Source organism: Bombus vosnesenskii, unplaced genomic scaffold (genome assembly GCF_011952255.1).
Source record: "Bombus vosnesenskii isolate JDL3184/JDL3185 unplaced genomic scaffold, Bvos_JDL3184-5_v1.1 scf7180000013455, whole genome shotgun sequence".
Taxonomy (NCBI): domain Eukaryota; kingdom Metazoa; phylum Arthropoda; class Insecta; order Hymenoptera; family Apidae; genus Bombus; species Bombus vosnesenskii.
In genome coordinates this window covers 157,151-178,335 of record NW_022883063.1, presented here as the reverse complement: position 1 = coordinate 178,335, position 21,185 = coordinate 157,151, and the positions used below count along the sequence as shown (strand labels likewise).

The 21,185-nt window shown below is 39.2% G+C and overlaps 1 protein-coding gene across 1 annotated transcript in view; it reads left to right on the top strand.

The window, feature by feature from the left end:
- Positions 1–21,185, top strand: part of LOC117238359 (mucin-5AC-like) — a 176,324-nt gene that overhangs the window by 70,099 nt on the left and 85,040 nt on the right. The window contains exon 2 of the mRNA XM_033503216.1: positions 7,506–7,621. The gene's annotated coding sequence lies outside the window, so the exon portion shown is untranslated. The remainder of the gene's footprint in view (positions 1–7,505; positions 7,622–21,185) is intronic.

Below are 21,185 nucleotides of genomic sequence, written 5' to 3'. Positions count from 1 at the left end.
GCGATTGCACCGCTGACGTATGTTTGTTTTGTAACGATGTTACAACAAGATCCCAAAAATTTCCGCACGTAAAATGAAATAAAAACACGGAATAGACTGCAAGCTGTAAATTCGCATACGGGCGTAGAAAGTTGGATATTCGTAGTACTAAAATATTTGCAAACATGTCGCGAAAAACCGTGGTGTGCAACCATCGTGTAACACGTAACGTGAACCTAATTATACACTAGACCAACGTTACCATTATTGTTACGTTTCTACCTTGAGTTTATTTGCGTTGGTAAAGCGAAGCTCGTTCGGCGCAACCGTAGTAGAAACTTTCGTTTTTTCTTTCACCGACCGCGAAGCTGCACTTCGCTTGTATATTCGCGGCTTGGCCAGGACTATTTGTATAATTCCCCACGTAAAGACAATGAAGATTACTCTGTCGTAATAATCTACTGTTGCTCGTTGCCTGACGGTAATCAGCGGCGGCCCAGGTCAGGCACGGGGAGAAAGTAGTTGCGGCCGTTTATTGTCCGGCCTCGGGCTGCCTGGAACGTCCGGAGCTACTTGATAATCGACCTCGACCAACAGTTACCGGGGAACCTATGTTACGAGGCTCTTCAACCAGAGATCTTTAAGCAGGCATACGTAGGAATTTGTAATTATAATGTAAACTACTCTTGCTTCATAATTCTTTTGTGCTTTTAAGCCTGATATACTCTGAGTTATTTTTTATTTTATCGTGTTTTGTGCGTCGTTAACAAATGTTTTAAGTTCGAGAGTGAATAGAATATTTGTTCATTTCCTATTAAAGTTTTAGGTCAGTCGTTAATGAATTTCTGTTTTAATTTTAACTTGTTTACTGAAATAAAACCGAAATTGGCACGTACAATTTTGAAGATCTCAGCAAACATTTTATTTTAAACCTGGAATATTATTTACTTACGAGGAGGAGATTGTATCTCGTTAATTCACGATTCCTTAATCGATGAACTTCACCTATAGATTAGAAAATCTTAGAAATTCAAAATAAGATATTCGATGTAATAAAATTCGAAGAAGAAGCGAGTATCCAGTTTGGTTCCATTTAATAAAAATGTGAATTCACACAAATGCCTACAGACTACTGACAAAATACATACACTACTACAGCGATACGTGTATAAAGTAAGATACAATAAATACACGACAGAATACTAATAAAATACAATATAACTGTACATAGATACCTACATAACCCCAAACTCGTGTCACTACAGCAGAATTGCAACACAAATTGTCAACTCACATTTTAATCGAGCAATAAATCGATTAGCGCGTCGATAGTTCCGCGTACATACGTCCTTTAATTCGAAAAATATATTGCGACCTCGCTAAGCAATTTAAAGAACCTAAAATCGTCCTCCGATTCGATCGGAGCGCGCCATCAATTTCTTCGCACTGACGCATATTCGTGTCCGAACTACAAATTGTTAGGTGTTTCGAACGCGGCGCGGTATCCGTCTGTTTCCGAGCGACAACGAGCGGCTCTGTCATTGCCACGAAATATCAGTACGGTTGGCTGACCGCGTCATAAGCGCGCGTCACGCTCGTCGAGCGAACACGCGTCGCTCGTGCTTGCGGCGCCAGCTGATTTTCGCTAACCAGAGGATTTGGATTCCAATCGACATTCTCGCGGAAACGAGCTTGCCGCTCGTTTTCGTGCTACCGTATCGGAGAACCGATTCAGTAGAATCATTCAACGTCGAAGCGGGATCGAAATATGCTTCTACGTGGCGTGACAAAAGTTTTCGCGGACAAAGATAAATAGTAGAAAGTTGCTCGAACTATTGAAGGTGTACGTTCGTCGTTCATACTATAGGATCCGGGAATTGGAAATGAAGATTTACTGTTACTTACGGACGGACTATCAATCATACTTGCTGCGCTTGTAGTTGGACGTCTGATCATTAGGCGAGAGATGGTGTTGAATTTTTTAAAACTTGGATTTTGTTCAAGGGAATATTTTTGTGGTTGATGTAAAAGTTTGTATAAGTTCGTTCCATGTCCCAAAAAGGAACAGGAATTTCTACGGTATCTTTCCATGCAATCTGAGGTGCCTGAATGCACGATGATCCTGAAAGTGTGATACAAATTAAAAGAAAAAGATTTCTGATATTAAGATAGATCAAAGATATAAAATAGAATATTCTCTGTTTGGCGTGTTTTTTTGAGCAAATCGATTTTGAATATTAAATAAATCTCCATTCAATTGACAATTAATTTAGTGTACATAATCTAGCTGATCATCGCTGTTTCTATTTATATTCGTAAACAGTCAGTCAACTGAAATAGTTCCTGGATGAAGATATATTTAACAGATGTAAATCAATGCGATGTAAAATTTCTCAAAATAACCCAACTGAATGGACAAATCAATAAATATCTGGAAGAAACCGAGTCAAGAATCGTTTTAATTTTATCTTCCTGATTAATATCAAATGAACAGGAGGTGATTATCGATGAATTATAATTCATTATCGATGGCCTCATTCATCGTTTGCGTGAGAATCGTTCCCATTGTTTACGGCTCGACAAAAAGGAAAACTACGAGACTATGTTCGTGTAATCGTGCAACACTGTATACTAACGATCGGTATTCGATTCTCACGTTTGTGCAAATCAATCGTCGAAGCTAGAACACAGCGAAGAATATAACGTATATAAGACATCCCATCGCGAATCTAGGAAAATTAAATAAATCGAAGCGACGAGTTTCCAGGAACCGTTCAGAAATATTAGCATATTTAATGGATAACGATTCTCTGTCTAATCTGTTTAAAACACGATGAGAAGTTCAATCCGGTGGAGATACGACCTCGCATGAAATGCCATAGAATATTGAATTCGACTTCGCAGCCGAAGCACTTGCGGTCTGTTAACTAATTAACTATTAACTGATTAACGCGTTGGCTATTACGGTGGATATCGGTGATTCTTTTACTAAATTTTTTAGTACGATTAAAATAAGATAAATTTCACGAACTAAAAAATGTTCAACGACATGAATGATCTAAATAATATTGTCAGAGAAAGTTAATGGTATATTTAAATCTATCGTGGCCCTTAGGCCAAAATATATAAAGTCTGCGCAGCAGTTAACGTGTTCGCCAGGTTAATCGACGTCACTTTCGAAGAATATCAATCCTTTGTTATAATATTTATATGTGCTCTTCAGGCGAAGCATCCGAAGAAGAAATCGATCAACAGTGACCTGCGAATCGCGATGAACCCATAAAAATTCATTTTAACGTCACGTTCACTTTCTTCATTTGTTCGATGTTTTACACCTCTTTTTTTAATCGTCCTTTTATCTTCCTCGTACTTTTTCTCTCGTGAAAAGGTATGAAGTGAAATTGCGAGTTGATATGCACGAGACGATTAAGTCCTTATAGACGCGAGTCGTTTCATTTCAACGTATCATCTCTTCAGCAGATAATAATTCATGCATTTCTCTGACGAACAATTAACGCGTCCGTTAACGATCCTGCGATTTTTATGACTTCCACCATCAGTTGCGAATTTCTGTTCCCGTACTGTTATATGCAAATACCTAAAACGGGCAAGTTTTAAGGACAATATCGTTGAAACTTGTATACGCAGAGTTATAACAACATCTCAGAAAGTTCCGAACTGTCAGAATATTACGTCATCGAGCCTCGGATATTCATCGTTAAGCGAGCGTCTGCGTCAGAATGCGCGACTGCTTATTACGTCAGACGCTTGTCGTCAGACTGGCCACCGCGTGATAACGATAGCTGTTCCTAACGTAATTTTGAACCACGATATCTCGTGCGTATCATGCACGTCGTTTTACAGAAGCTATTTACAGTTGGATCTATCGCTGAACAGATTTTGTCTTTTTTAAAAGTACTTACATGAGTTATTCACAGGCCAATATGGTTCATTCCACCTTTTGAAATTTTTAAAATATTAGTGCCGACCTCTTAATACTAGAACTACCACATCAGTCAAATTCACTGGTTTTACAATTTTATTTTAAAATTCCTACTTCATGTTATATTTTTCTTCCGCAGTGATATAGTGACTTTCGCAACGATAACTAAAAGAATAATATAATGAATTTTATTTTGTTTTTTATGTATTCAAACTCAAAATAATTTTGTATCAAAGCTACTTATACCAATAGCAGTCAACATGACTGGTACTTGTTAAAGTGTAAAAGGGTCCTGCAGTCTGTTTATCGAACCCCAATTAACCAGTTTTCTCGTTTTGTACAACTTCTCACACATTTTTAAAATATTTACTGCGTATCATTCGATATGACGATATCAGTTATCAGGAAAATTCCGGATCGATTGCCAGATCGGTAGATGCTAACACTAGAAATGCCACACCAATCAAAATGTCTGATTCTACAATTTTATTAATGTGTCAATCCTCGTTTAGGAATCATGGACCCAGATAAATTAATAATACCAAAAATGTACTACATAACATGGAATTCCTTCTGTAAGAAAATAAGAAATCAATAAATATACAAATATTCTATTATTACGTATTTTTTAAAGACCAATCATTTTGACTGGTTTTGGTAAAAATAGCTTCGTGTTAACTATCGATAGTTCCAGTGTTAAGATATATTTATACAATTAGCTTGTTTTATATAATTTCATGAATTTTCTCTACTTCTTGATTTGTAGATTTAACCGATTTAGCAAAATCGAGGCTCGCATGAAAATAACGACGCGTAGAACTTTTAACGTGGGAGAGACGTTATGGCACGTTCCGTAATATCATTCGTATATATCGTTGACCCATCGACTCAGCAAGATTTCATCGTAGTCGTTCCCCAAAGGATGGACGGTTTTCGTTCAGATCGGAAGCTTATCGCAGTCTCTCGACGATCATCCCCTATTTTCTCTCCCTCTTTCTTTCGTGCCTGATTCTCGGTCGATGCGGGCCAACCCTCGTTCGTCGGATAGAGACAAAGCGTTCCAACATAAATAATTTATCTGGGAAGCGAGCTTCCTCGTAGCAACGGTGTGCGTTGCATTAAATATGAAATCCAATATAAACTTTTCCTACGATGGCAAGCAACTTGGCTTTCCTCTCTTCCAGTGACCATTACACGAACGTCTGTATAAACGAAAATGTTGAATCCCCTAACGATCGTTGTTCGATTCGACGAAAAGCATTAACCGTTATCGTTAATTAATCGCGGCCGTTGTTCCAATCGACTGTGAAAAGCAACGACAACTCAACAGTTAATGAAAATATTTAACCATCTGACTAATTTGTAGCTACGTTATTAACCAATCCGGTTATTTGCAGCGTTGCTACACTTTGATCTGTTGCATGTCAGAGAATACGAATTAATTTGGAAAACAATTAGCGCTGTGAACGCAGACGCGTTCACGGCGTGACGAGTGAAACGACTCGTTTCCGTTGTGAATTATATTATTTATGCGGGGTGCGTTGTGCGAGCTGGAATTAAACACGGACAAAAAGAAACTGTACGTTTACTGGTCGCTGGTAATTTATTTAATTAATCGCGAGGGTAACTTTCATTTTGCGATCAAACGTATACTTTTTATTCGTTCTTGAATATAAATATAAACATATAGGGAACAGAGACGAAAAATTGAAATTATACTTTTGTATTTAAAAGTTGAAAAGCTCTACCGTGGGTATAATGTAAAATGTAAAGTTTATATTTCGATTTATTTGTCACAGCTATAGTTCTCAATTATATTCAAATATATGTAAGATTAGAAATACCAATATTTATGTACATACATAATTTTCGAAATTTAACTTCTTGACGCCAGATTTCGTATCTTCGTACCTGTAGATTATGCATTTATGTACAATGACAAGCGTCACCTATCTTATTCATTCTTTTGGAGTTCGAAATGGGAACGTAGAGACATTTTGAATTTTATTTTATTTGTATTGACATAGGAAGAATTCGTCGTTTTTCTGACAATTTGTGACAATTACCACTTCAAAATTTGGCTCTATGCAAACTACCTGAAATCGACTGACATCAAAGGGTTAAGCAGTAATTACCAACCACCGAGGACTCAATTTCTGTCAAAACTATCAAACTCTGTCAATTGAAGAAACGACGCGCAGGAATTACTTGAAATTACTAGAAATTGAATCGAACTAAATTCTGGGACGTTTGAAAAAGTTCGATCGTACGCTTCGTGCCATAACGGTTACCAAGACTAATGGCAGCAGCCACTTATTGTTGGCCGTTTTTCCGCGTCGATCGTGCTTCCTCCGCGTGACCAAGGCCGGACGAGGGTAAAACGTATATTGATGTTCAATCGTACACTCTGCGCCGAATACCGATGCGCTGTACCCGCGGGGTGCAACTCTCGCCCATCAATCCTCGGCGAACCGCTTTCGTTTTTCCTTTTTTTTTCAATATCAAACTTCCAGCGTGTATCTAAAAGCGACATTGTAACAGAAAAAAGGTTCGGTCGACCGGGGCAGAATTTCAAAGCGGGCTTCGAGTATCTACGCGCGATAGGAAATCGTCGAACCGACAAGGAATATTAATAACATCGCGCTGGTATTCGGACCTTGCGCTGTCGCTTTTCGAATTTGACAAACGATCGATTTTAGTCGGGCTAAACCGTTGACTTGGACGCAGACGTATATCTGGGATACGGTGTATCATGTGTTTCCGAGTATATAACGTGATTTCGAACCACAGAGGGTCGCTGGAATTCAGAACCCTTGCACTATGTATATTATCCGAGTTGAAGAGCGTCTTCACCGACGAGGGTGGGCCGCTGATTTGCATGTTTATTCAGCGCAGAGTTCGGCCCGTTCATTACAGAAGTCATGTTTGTTAAACGTCAATTTGAAAGTGTTCCCGCCCGTTAGAATATTATGCGATTCCGTTAAGTGTAACTATACTGCAACTCAGAAATGATTGCACGTATGTCTTATCCGTAATGTAATCGAAATCTATATAGTATAAAGGAGGCTGTACTTATTCGTTTAATTGAAAATATTCGTGATTTCTTTATTATACGAGGACCAGGACAAATTAACAAATCAATGCAAGCCAAGTATTACATATAAAAAATGGTAAAATTTCATTCTACTGTATTTTACAAATGTATTAAAATGTTGAGAACTGATATCTTAAATATGTGAGACGGTTGATTATCCTGGCGTGCAATAGACTATACCAAGCAACATAGAACACGACTTACAACCTCATTTTATTCTGAATAAGGTTCATTACCAGTTTGAAGTATGAATTAATCCTTTTTCATTTTCCATGCTATAAATCTCGGTATCAACATTGAAACAAAGCAATTTTCCTATGTATTGCACGTCAGTCAGAATAACGCAGGCGATATAAATTTCGTAATATCGTCGGGAAAGCGAACGACAATCGGTCGCTGGTCCCGAGGATGACGCGTAAGTACTTTGTCACGCGGTGGCGCGACGCACCACAGCATAAAACTCATTTCGCTTATTTCTCGCTTTTTCAGGATGCAGAGTCAAAGCCGGAGTAGCTCGGAGGTGGAGGTTGCGCTTATGCGCCCCGTAAGCACGGCTGGCTAATAGCACACCACGGCCTATCCCTGACACCCTGCAGCCACACCAGGTAAGATTCTCTTTTGGCCGGGATTTATGTTTGTCTTCTATACATCGGTTGTTCTATACGTCATTTTACGCGCCGACTTTACAGCAAATACCCTTTCTGCTTGCCTTTGACGGCAGACAATGCCGAAATCGAACTGTGGCCACCGCTATTTTCGTTCGCGTACGATGCGCGATCGTGTTTCTGACATTTTTGTTCTTGTTGTTTATTTATTTTTAGTCCTTTACAATCCCTCTTAATAGGGAACAACGATAGTTTTAGATTGGGTTAGAATGAATAAGAAGGATTTGTTTGATAGGATGTTAGAAGGAAGTATCGCTTTTATGAGTCAGCATGAGGATCATTTGCACTGTTTCATCAAAGAGTACGAGATTACGGGTTGATGAATATAACGAGGTAGTAGTATGTTCAGAGATTCGATGATCACGTGTAATGAATAATAGCATCAACGCTGTCTGCCGTGGGATTTCAGGAACTAATGAGAATACAGATATTAATTACATGGCTGACTGTTACCGTTAATAGCTCTGCCGTCAGAAACTGTTACATTTAATGACAGCTTCGCGAGAACCAGAGCGATCTCTTAGCGATTTCTTATTTGGTCATCTATTTTTAAAAGTACTATATAAAATTCTATCAAATCATCGAAGTACGTGCATAAAGGTTCACAAAATATTCCTATAATTGTTTGCTGTGGTCATTCAAAAAGATCGTAAAAGAACGTTCAAGGTCATTCACGTTAAGACGAATTACAAAATCACGTTAAAAATCATTTCAAGATACTTCGAGAATATAGAAAATTTACATGATGCTCCGATTCGAAGTCATAAATCAGCATTCTTTCATTCATAAGAAAATTAACAAGTCTAGAGTCCATAAAAGGAGAGGAAGGAAATCTTTACAATCTAGAAAAGAACGATCCATTTGCCCGACAGAAATCGAAATATAACTTTCAAGCGCGATAAACAGTATCGCCGTCAATTTCAGCTGAATGTATCCTCCTTTATTGCAAACCATCGAGCAAGATCTATGGACGGGCGGGAACGCACGAAATCGGTGCCGGCATTAAATCGACCGGATTGCGTAATAAAACGTTTTTACAACGAGATAAATTTATAACGAAAATTACGGTAATTGAAAGGCGTGCGGGGGTGAGAGAGCTGGCGGAGAGAAGGAGAAAGAGGGGAAAGTGGAGCAAGGACTGCGTGAGATCTTGATACTCTCGAACGATTTGTAGTCTCTGGAGGAACGGAACGAGCCACGGTATAATTTCAAGCGGAGGCGCGTGGTACGCTGCGCCTGCGTTTCCCGCCGGCCGATATCAAGGACGCGTATCCCGATTAAACTTCCACCACCTCTTCCCAGTAATTCATACGCCGCGCTCGAACTTCATGAATCTGAAATTCTAGACGTTTCGAATATTTATCGTAGCGCCAGGGTCTGCTCCGCGTGATAATCTCTTCAAACAAACCATTGGATCTTTGGTAATATGGATAAAGCACGACGTGATTTAATCTTTCTCGTGCCAGTAATTGCGATGCAACTTTGAAGAATTATAGAAAATCAAATCGTGTATTCGGCAAATTCACGATCTTGCGATTCTTGGTGGTTCTTGATGATTCTCTTAATGATTGCGATATTGAGTGTTCCCCTTGATATATAATCAAGTATTTTCTTTCTTCTCGATTCCTTGACATTTTAGTTATTTTCGTGATACAAAAAATTGTGTCAAGACAAAGTTATTTGGTTCAGGGCAACCGATATAACGACTCATAACTTTTCCCCTGTACTGTTTTGAGTTTTCAAGATCGTTGACATCTTTCTAAAGATTGTTAACGTTTTCCTAATAATAGACAAGAGTCTATGATATCTTGAATAGAGATAAAACATCGTAGAATATACCTTCAAACTTGAAACGAGCCAGAAAGACAAACATCCACCATCGTGACTCCAAGTATACACGCACCACAGCAAGAAGTTAATCTTCTCAAAGTACGCAGAACTTCCTTTCCCAGTTTGTGATCTGTCTTTAGTTACATCGCAGCGAACAACGCTTCTCGCTCAGCTTCTCTGGAAAGATTCGAAACAGCGTCGCCTCTGGCATCCCCGGCGATCGAACATGCGTTCACCGACCGGAATGGAAAATCGTTTGCAGATCGTATGCGTTTAAATCTCGTCCGCGAAGATAAACGCTTCGCCGGGTCCCCCCTACGGTGAAATATTCTCGGGCAGGATAGGCTGTTTACGGTAATAGTGGGCTCGTCGATTTACAGTAATTTTACACGCGCCTAATTAGCAATTCCGATCGGGTCGCCCCTTCGTTCGGGCTACACGTCTTTCGTAACCGGTTCGCCCGACCGATAATTTACCTGGATCTACCTGGATCTATAGTGTTTATGCGCGTTCATAGTATTTGTGCACGTTCATAATGATGCCAGGACAGCGTGTTGAATCAGTAGATACGGAACGCGCAGATATAAGCGGGATAAACTGAAGCGGAATAGAATAAAGTCTTTATTCTCGTCTGGGAAGAGAGTCGCGAAACAAAAAGCGTGAGCACATGGAAGATTATTTAAAACGTAAATATGCAGAAACCGAGTAATGAGAAAGGGGTGGCTGGGGGAGGGGGGCTAAACGTAAACCGAAAGCGAGAGGAACGAATAAGAACAAGGAGAAATTAAATAATAGAGAAAGACTGGGATTACGGAAATGCTCGCTTATACGGCAACGACGCAGAGAAGAGCAGCGGAAAGAGCGCTCGGAAAAGTGCATTCTCCCGGATGGCAAGTTTCAAGTGCGTGACGTTCTAGGGCGTTACTGAGAATCAACTATTTATCCGGAAAAATGGTGCTTTTTCTTTGAAATCACGTACTTTGCATTATAGCATTTTACTAGGTTAATCAAAAAATTTTGTTCTCAGATTACGCTTGTATATTTACTATATCATTTTTTATTGTATATTTATCGAAAATCACCAGATAGATGGTTGACGCTAAGTAGAAGTAACAGCGAATTAGAAAGATTATATTGGAAACTACTTCGTAGAAATTTCATTTAGAACAACTGATTCCTTTCTCTTTCGATGAATAAAAACGATAAAACTTTCCGTAACCTCATAATCATAAAATAACAGTTCTGTATAAACGACAACAACATATATAACATACATAACACTTTTCAAAAAGTTAAAGAGGAACATCGAACTTCACGAAGATACCAATCCAGTATAATGAGCTAACAAAGCGGCGACAAAACAACCATTCGGTGATCAAACCGCGTGTTTGTCCCATTACGAAAATAAATGCAGTTTGTAAGATTGATAGTAAATGTCGAGGAAAAACATTCTGATCGGGTTTGTTCCCCAATGATAAAGTTTCGTCATCTAGACCAAGGTAAAAGGACATTTCATCGATATGTTTCATTGCTTGTAAGACGCGAATGCCATGGAAACTGTGCAGAAGTGGCCTCGCACGCTCGTCGAATAACCGTTCGCCGATCCATCCCTCGGCGCCGCCTTTTCATCTTCGCTCCTATCGAGTATACTTTTGTCGTCGCACTGCCATATCGATATTAACTGTTCGACCATGTGCTGCGAGCGGTCGGACGGCGATCCAGTGTGACCCGAGGAGGATTCACGAATGTAAATTGCATAGTCGATGGGTTCGGTTGCTTTATGGGAGTGGCAAAGTGGTATTGGTCGCGTGCTACGATGTTTCGCATCTCTATCAGCGATCCTTCGGTATTTATAGCACAACAGATCGCGACACGCGATTCGCGAGCAACATTGTGCGTCAGCGATGCTCAAATTGGCTGCTGCCTCATTTTCTATCGTCCTGTTTTTAGTTTCTTTGTTCTTCATGTAGCGAGAATGTTTGCCATACTTTATTAAGTGATTCAGAGTTCATTTAAGAGGCAATAAATATTCTCCTCATTTTGTGGTTATAGCAAATAGAATATTTGTGTACTGTTTTATTCTATAGAATCAGTGATTTGTTATTCATTAAACAGATATTGAATATATAATTCATAGTGGAATGATATATCGATCGATTAATTTCTATTTAAGAGATGAATGGAGAGTCTAGTCCTAAACAGAAGATTTTAACGAACGGAACGGTTAGCTACTTTCGGTAATTAAAACTAAACTCTTGTCTTTCGGAAGATATGATACGATTGCGAGTACGATTTACAGAAATCTCTACAAAGATTCTCGTTATTTCAATGATACAAATAACTGTTTTCAAAATTTAAACGATCGATGTCTTAAATGGCCGTAAAACATTAGAAACAAGCCAAAATCCGAGAAAACGTTTCGAATCATGAACAAAAAGATGCGCGTTTATCATTCTATAAAGCAGTTCCTTTTACACGTAAAATCTAACCCAAAGAGAGAACGGTCGCATTTATGGAGAGCGTTCTCGACCTCACGGTTTACCGACATTGTGGCCCGCAAGCGTAACCAAACATTTCACAAACCTTGTGTATAAAACTTTATGTTCTGCCATCCCTGAATTTATTTATGTTCGCCCTATCTTCAGAGGGTCAACGATACCGCTATGGTCTCGCGAACTCAACGAAACGGTCTCGTAAAAGAGACACTCAAATCCCATGGACCTAGGCCATGCATGGTAGCTCACCTTGTCTCTCGGTATCTCTCGTTCTTTACTTCTTTCTTTTTCACTATGAAATAGAAGGTTAACCGGAAAATGACTGGTGTAGCCATTTGATAGGTCACTCTGAAAGTTCTTGCAGTCACGAAAGCCTCTTGTTGAAACCTGGAACGTGCCCTTTCAACCCAGTGTCCCCCTTTTCTTTCGAATTCTCCGCAACGACAGTTCGTTGCACGCACCAGACTCCTATGCTTTTCGAGGTCGAAAACAACCAACTTCTTTTCCCTCTCTGTGAAAGTTTATCGGATCGTAAGTACGTGTCGGGTGAATGTTGGGGATAGGAACGCGGATGGTATGCAGCGAGGGAACGAGACACGCGGAACGCTAAAGCAATTACGTTACACGCTCGAGCTTAATGAAAAGCGTCAAGCGGTGTAAGCGCGGATCGCCCGCCGTTTAATTATTGCGGCCGGCTTTCTCACGAGAGAAAAATGCCCGCGGAAACATCGAGTTTCGTTGAATCAATTAACTGTTCGCTAATCGACGTCCGAGTAATTCGATCATCACGCGTTTTAGTCATTTCAAACTATTAAATCTGTATTCTCTTTCTGATCTTATTGAAATAGAATACGAAATTGTGTCTAGATTGACTTCGTTAATCTAAGGGTATCTGAATGAAAAATGTGTGAAACATAAGGGAAAGGTGATAATGGAAATCTACCGTAGGAATTTTTGTTACACTATGGTTAGATATATGAAAAATAATTCTGAAATTTAAAAGTACGGTATGGAAATATCAAGGACGATACGATATGAAAGAATTTAAGAGCTAACTTAAGAACACATCTTTCTTTATTTTACAATTTCTCTTACTTCGAGCAAACTGTTCCTACATGATAATCTCGGGACATATTCAGTCACGCCTACTTCTCCTACGCATCTCTAGCTCTCGAGATCCATTCATAATACGCACCACACGAAATCTTCATTCTGATATTACATAATAATTGTATAATAACTTGGTTTACCATTAATGCATAAATTTGATTGATTTTAATCTAGTTTACTGATTGATTTTAATCGTAAAGAGCAACTAAAGAAATTCGATAGCAGGTATCTTAGCTCTATCTTGGATGACGCCCCTTTAAGATATTTCTTGGTTTTCCAAGGAGAATTCTAAGCTGAGAGAGAGTGTGAGATAGATAGAGAGAGAGAGGGAGAGACAGAAAGAGAGGGAGAGACAGAAAGACAGAGGAAGACAGAGAGAGAATAAGAGCGGGTCTGTGGCGTTTTCGTATCACGAATTCAGAAGTCAGTCGCCACCCTCGGGGATTCACGGCTTTTCTAGGTACTAGCGAAGAGAAAAAGGATTCGTTCCATCGTTTAAACCGTAGCGAGAGAACGAAGAACCGGAATTCCGGCTTGAAAGGTCGCCAAGTTTTGTTACATGGCCTCGCGTCCTCCTTCTTGCCACTTCTCGCCATGTCCGGGGAACAACGCTCTTCCGCACCCTACGTCGACCCCCACGTATATGGCGTGTGCGAAATTGCTCGGAAACTCTGGCAATAAGTCGACCTTTCCCGGAAGACTCTCCCAACAATTTTAAAGCAAACATGTGTATAACGGGCTACCGGCATGGGTAATACTTTAATATACAATAGCGTAGATGTATTAGGTTTATTTGTGTTTATCGAATTATTCATGTGGGGTAATTACGAAGCAGACTGATGAACGATATCTATGAAGTGTAATATGGAAAGTTTTGTAGATATTAGTTTATTGATAATTGGTAAAAGTTGATATTTATGTGGGACAGCAAGAAGATTGTGTTTAAAGAGAGTTAAATTGATGAAGGATACCAATAAGTACCATAATATGTGCATCCTTCGAGTGTTAAATCTTCTCAGGAAGAAACGTGTATTCAATGTAATACAAGTCATTCGGGATAATGTATAGTGGAGTATGCTAGAACGAACGTAATTGGTTCTGGAAGTTCGTTCGTTATGGTAACTGTTCATTCTAATATACATTGAAATATGTATTCGCTCCAGGCTTGCGATCTAGAACAAAGTTACTACCCAATACAGATATCCTATTAAATTAATTTATCTATTTTTATTTGATTTTTCATTTTCATTTATTGATCTTCGAGTGAAATTTTCTTAATAAAAATCCTAAAACTTTTCTTATAAGACACGACGAAAATCGCTGTAGCATCTTAATTTTACTGATAAAAATTGCTGTAGCATCGTTCTTTCTAACATACCTCCAGATCTCCATTTGATTTGATACGAATAATATTCCGATTTTACGCGTTAGTTTGAAACTTATCTCTCGATAAGTTCAACAAAGACATTTTTCGATCCCCGCACAATTCAAAACATATAGCTATTTTCAATCAATTTTTTAAAATTTACTTGACACATTATCAAGCACTCGGTCCCTGTTTCGGCGTAAAATCGAATCTTCCAAGTCTTCTCTACATTTCAGAGAAAGTGTTAGGAAGCTCGAAGCGTACAATACGGATAATCGACGCTCTCGAACGTCAGGACGCGTCTCCGTCGCCAAAGAGATGCTCGATAATGCGTTCCAGCCGTTCGCGCAAGCATAGACCGTATCAGGTGCCAACGTCAGGATTGGAGTCGAGCTCCGTGTTGGGGAGACGACTGGAAAGGGAGGCGACTTGAAAGGGACAGAGAGCGAGGGAGAGAGTTGAGACTTCTCTCTACATGAATATTCAATCGCCTTCCAGCTTGATTTCGCAACGACGACCGTCCTACTCGTTGCAGGGACTTTCTCAACGGCTGGTGACGTTGATAACCATTTGCGAAAGAATTCTCCGTGGCATGCTCGATTCGTCGGCCCGGGACAATTTTACGAGCCGATAGAAAATATCTTCTGGAAAAGAAAACCAGTCGTAATTATAATTTAACCACGCACATTGACCATTTATTTAACCCTTCAATAACGTAATATTTAATGTCGATTTGCTCTAGTTAATCTTCTCTCCTTATTAGGGATGCGTGTTTGGTGACAGCACTACTTATTTGTTAAGCTAATGAGAATATATGTGTTTCCTCGACTAGTTACCTCGTTATATTTTAATCAACTTTGCATATGAGGCTAGTAAATTTAAACTACATTAAGTGTAGTCTTCTAAATGCAAGTGGTATTAGCTTTTATTCAATTACTTTTGAATCGCGGTTACTGTACGCAAACATTGTATGCTACTATGTATGTCGCTATACGTTGTTCTCATCGAATATTTTGTACTGATGCGTATTTGCACTAAAAGGAGGAGTTATGTCTCAGTAAGTTGAAATTGATTTGCAAATTGTTTCTGAATACATTGGTTACTAACGAAACTGAAAAACTGAATCACCCCTGGGAAGGAAAATGAAATTTCTGTAAAGTCTTAATCAACAGATCTTAATGTACCTACACGCATCCTAAGATATGAAGTTAGAATGATAGCGATTGACTTGCTTGACATTTTACACGGTGTAACGCACTGTAGAGAAAGTTATTGCAAACGGACAAATCTCCAATATTCTGACAAGTAGGTATCAGCACTAGATATCGGGTAGGTATACACTTTCTATTTTGCTTCCCTCTTCAGAGATAGCTTCATCGGGCATATCATTTAAGATACAGAACCGACAGTTTGTCTATCCATTGATATCTCTTAAGAGAACCAGTGTGCTTGTAGAACAACCGTGCAATACCATTCAACTAAAGACGTCGGTTCGTAATAGAGACTCTATTTATCATAGATATCTACATTAGAACATGTATCTCCGAGACTGACTATCTCTGGCTGACTTTCTGAGTATCACTATAGATGATTTATCGACATACCTATTTCGACAGCTAAGCGTAACAAAAGTTAACAACTAACTCCATTCAACTTACAATTAGAGCAGTCAAGATAATTAATTCAAAGAAACAATTTTTTTTAGAGAAGTTTTTGAAAAATGTTCAGCGATTCCTCTTTACGTGTGAATGAACAATCCCACTTTTTATCAGGTCGACAATTTTGTTGTTCAGGTACATAATTAATGTTCAATTCGTCAAAGATATAATACTTCCATACGTTCCTGGAACGTGTAACAGTATGAGATGAATTGCAAAATAAATTTAAAAGAATAATGCTCGTAATATCGTCACACGTTTCTACTTTCCTGTTTCGTAGTTGATCAATGTAGTTTTCGAATGGCTTATATATTTGTCAAGAACACATTGAATCGTCGATAGCACGAGCAGTCCAATCAGGTACATATAGATCGACGATTCATGCGTTAATTACTACTACAGTAACTCCATTTATTTGAACGAAATTTTAGACCGTGCCCAATTAAATGGACTCCAATCGATTGAATTCATTGAACGTGAATCCCTATTATATGAACGAAAAATCATGGATGGTGAGAAGAATGAACTCCTATTACGTGGACCCCAATTGTATAAACTATTCATTTATCTTTCGACGAGGTCATATAAAATGATTTCTATTGTTAATTTTAAACATTCACAACGGAGCATTTTTGCAGATTCGAATGATTGATTTGTTTTCCCTTACATTATATATTTTTCGTACACCCTCCATTCTCAGTTCTTCTGTTCAAATTTTGTGCTATTGGTGTAAAACTTGAAAAGCAAAACTTAGTAAATGTGACAAAACATTTCAGGCAATTGAAACAATTCGTCCGCAAAGTTTCAGTTACCATAATCATCAATCTTCCTCCAACAAAGGGTGTGTTAGCCAATTTTGCAAAAGCAATCGTTAATGGTAACAAATTCTCACTCAACTTTCACAAACGTTAATCGACCATTGTTTCATCGTTTTCGTGACTGTCTTTTCTCTCTTCAAGTGTTCTGTCGTCGGGACTTGCCAAAGAGGACCGGTTGGAGCGTCTCGCGGACGCGCGAAAATTATTCATGGAACGCGAAAGCTAGTTTCGCAAATTTTAATCCAATCGGAAACTCTGGCCGGTGGTGGAAGAAGTTTTTTGCGCGTCTTGCCGCGCGTTTCGGAGCGGACCGCGTCAGCTGCAGCTGCGTGTTTTTACCGGTAGCTGCATGGTAATAAGGCAATCGCTCGCAGCGAACCCCGCGATTTATAGGCCGGCACACGGCCGCGATATCCCGCGATAATGGTGGCGGTAACGGTGTCGATGAACGGCCATCGAAACGATGCAACCCGTGTTAATGAAATGATTTCGACGAAATAATGAAATAATGCAGCGGGAGCGGCCGCCGCTGCTCCGCTTCCGATTTAAATTGCTTTTTCCGTTGTGCGCGACCCCTGTATCTCCTGCTTAATTATCGAAACTGCCAACATGCCGTGATAAACACGGAAACTTTGTTACATTATATTGTTATGTATATATATTTCTTCTGCTATCTCTTCGTTGTTGTATCGTAAACGACGATATCGTGTATAAGCTGTTTTTTTTATTGGGAATGGATAATTATTGTGAAGGTATGATTGATTTTATGCTTCGACTTTAGCTTACTATGAACCGAATTGATCTCCATGATTGAGTTTTTGGCTTTTGATAGCGTAAATTTGATACAATTGGAAGTTTTTATTATTGAAAGAACGTTGAGTTGTAGACAGGTTTGATTATGTGATATCCCTGATATCCAAGAACGTAGACGTTCATTTTAGACTCTGGATACTAATTAATTTACACACGCATCTTTCTTGACCATTTGTACTAACAGGCACACGCATTTTTTCTCTTGTATTTCTGTTTCTTTCGTTCGATGCGATTATCTTCAAGAGACAGTTAGACATTCAGATTTCTACGTAGAATCTCAGATAGGTATACAGTCGGCATTTGCCCGATAATCTCAAGTACTAAATCCACAAACACTCTTCTTCCACACCTCCAACACTTCATTCCAAGTATCCTACATTCTCTCATTTATCAATCTCTTCCAAACACTCCCGGCTGGACCGACAAAATCTTATCATTCCCATAATATTTGCTTTCCAATACTCTTACTATTATAGGTTCTTATATGCATTTCCCCAGTATTACACAAATTCGATACCTGTTTAATTTGTAAAACGACGTGATGCTACAAATATTTAGAGCTGTTACTCCATCCTAATAAGGGAAAGCGCAGACACTTGAACATGCCATAAATTAAGCGATACTGCGTTCTGTACTATGAGATCAATGATTTTATAACTGCAATACAGAATACATACATTCATTGTTTGTACAATCGTTAATGAATACAAAAAATTCAAGAATATCGTCTCATACGTATTTACTCTAGTTTTATAAATAGATTGAATGGAAATCTGGAATGAGGATCTATAGTACATTCTAGTCAAATTTGAATTAACAGTAAAGTATAGTTATACAATCCCTGTCAATCGTTTTAGTACGCACCAATTCCAGATATTTCGTCACAAAATAATCCAATGTTGAACACAAGAAGCTTGTTAGATGTTTGAAATTTATATAACAGCGTAACTTAAAAATCCGCAAAGTGTGCTAAATGTACTTTAAATCCTTATGCGAGCTTCCCATTTAAGTCTACGTGTTTTTATGAACTGTAGATTACGTTTGCATTCAGTTTTACAAATGATTTGTCCATTTTAATGCGCGGTATGTCGGTATGCAAATTCTTGACGGGAGAATCCAATTGAACGTGAACGCACGCGTGCCAGAACACCCGAATAGGGAGTTGGATGTAAGCACGTTTGTCATATCTGTTCGGACGTGGATCCCTTTAAACAACGCCGTGGCAATTTCCGCGCTTCGCGAAATTCCGATTACAAATTTGCGTCCCGCGGGGGATATTGTGCCCGGTACTCGCACGGATCCAGGATAATAAATTTTATAGGTCGCCGTGGCCCGCTAACGAGTCAGCCACCGTTCCGCGCGAACGTATAATGGACATTCGCTGCTAATCCAGCGACGAATCGATGAACGAACGATAACTCGGGTCGTGCGCGCGAGTCGCAGTTGCCCTGTCGCGGTTAGAAGCGGCCCTGTCACGGTTATCGATGATGCATTTGCCACGGTAAATACGGCTACGTGTCGTTGACACACGGTAATTATTTACGCCGTCGAAACCGTAAATGGTTTCCCCGACTTCATAATTTCTCCGCTCGGTTTTCATCGTAACTGGTAACCCAAGCAGACCTCGATTGCTGTTTCAACCGGCTCATTGTTGTGTTCTCGTTCCGTTCGTATCGTTTAAATGGTTTGCTTGTTTTGTTTTATTTCGAGAGAGAATATGTCTCGTGCAATTTAGATATTTTTGTGATTTCCACGAGTTAATCTTGTTCCTTTGAATTTTTGTTACGTGTATTTTTATTCTGTACAGTACGAAGCTTATGTAACTGAATGTTACGGTTATAACTTTGTTAACTAGCCAGACTTCAATTGACGCTTGTCTGATCACTTATCAACGGTGATACATTTCTAGGAAAGCTTGGTTAAATTTTATTTATTATATATACATAACACTAGAAGCTAACTCTGGTAAGGATAGCGACGACCGCATAACGAAGCAAGACATTTGTTCGGTATTTGTCAGTTAACGTGGCATTATTGTTTTTGTAATTATATTAGCCAACAATTCGGAGTAGAAGGCCGCAGAATATAATTTTCAATTCTTCATAAGCTAATTTCTAAAGCGTATTTAGACACGGTTTGTTAAGTAGGATAATTAAAAGTGCATGCTGTACGAGGAACTACATAATGTGTTCACAGAGTTAAGACTCTCAAGTTGGTCTTCGGTTGCGGAACTTGTCTAGCCTTGGACTTGAGTCATCAACTCTGTCCCAACTTCTCAAGACTGAAAGCACTCCTAGTCAGTTCTGAAACGACTGCCGCATTGCAGCGTGCAGTTCAAGTAGTTTTACTTTTGTAAACTTCTACGGTCCGTCCGTTTCAGCCATCTTAAGCGTTCGATCGCCGAGTGGAGTAGAAGTTTTAATGAATTTTTGTTTTAATAAAAGCGCAGCTTCTACTTTCCCTCGGTGGATTTTATCATCGAAACGCTTTGATATCTGTCAATCCCAATAGGACAGATTAACCGTAAGCAAAGTAAACGGAGAATTTCCACTCGAGAAAGAATGCAAAAGCGATCTTTTTTCCGGTGTTCGTAGTTTTAATTGAAAAACAAATTTGTTCGACGTGAAGGGGATGGGAACACTTTCGGAAATGTCTAGCGGCAGGAAAACAGAACGCATGGAGCACATTGAGCAACGCGGAGTGCCGAGGTTAATCACGAGCCGCGTCAATATCGACTCGATAACTCGAACACTCGCGTATCCGTGCTTTTGTGTTTGGATATTCGCAGAAGTGGCTTCCGCGCCGACTAGAATTAATTCGTTTTACGTCACACGCAGGAATTAATGACAAATATCGCGTCTCGCGCAGCGGTTCTCGCTCGAAACTGGCCCCCGTGAAAACTCGCATAGGTCTCGAGCCGCGTAGCGTGGCAACATTTATACTTCGCCAAAACGCGATTCTATCGGCGCTGCGTGATCGACGAACGACGAGTGTCACAGTTACACGCGAGTTAATACGGCTACGAGAGTTTGTCAAGTTTCAGGAATAACAGAAATTACTCGCGTGAATTTGACCAAGAACATTTACATGAACTAGTCTTTTTTAAATACTGGTCAGGAAAATCAATGAATTATAAGGCAGAGCATTTACAGTAAATGTTATACACTGTTAAAAGTTATCCAAGTTTCGGTTTTCCGTAATCTTGAACCTCCTTGCACGCAGTTGGATTAATATTATTAGCGAAATTCTACGACTCGCTGCAAGTTAAATTTTCTTAGATAGCAGCAACAAGTTTGGCGATAAAATAAGTAAAGTTCTATAACTGCGTTTCATAAATGACAAGCTAGCTAATTATGGAAACTGTTTATGTAACGGTAATTCGTGGACTGCAACTTGTTACTTACAAATTAATAC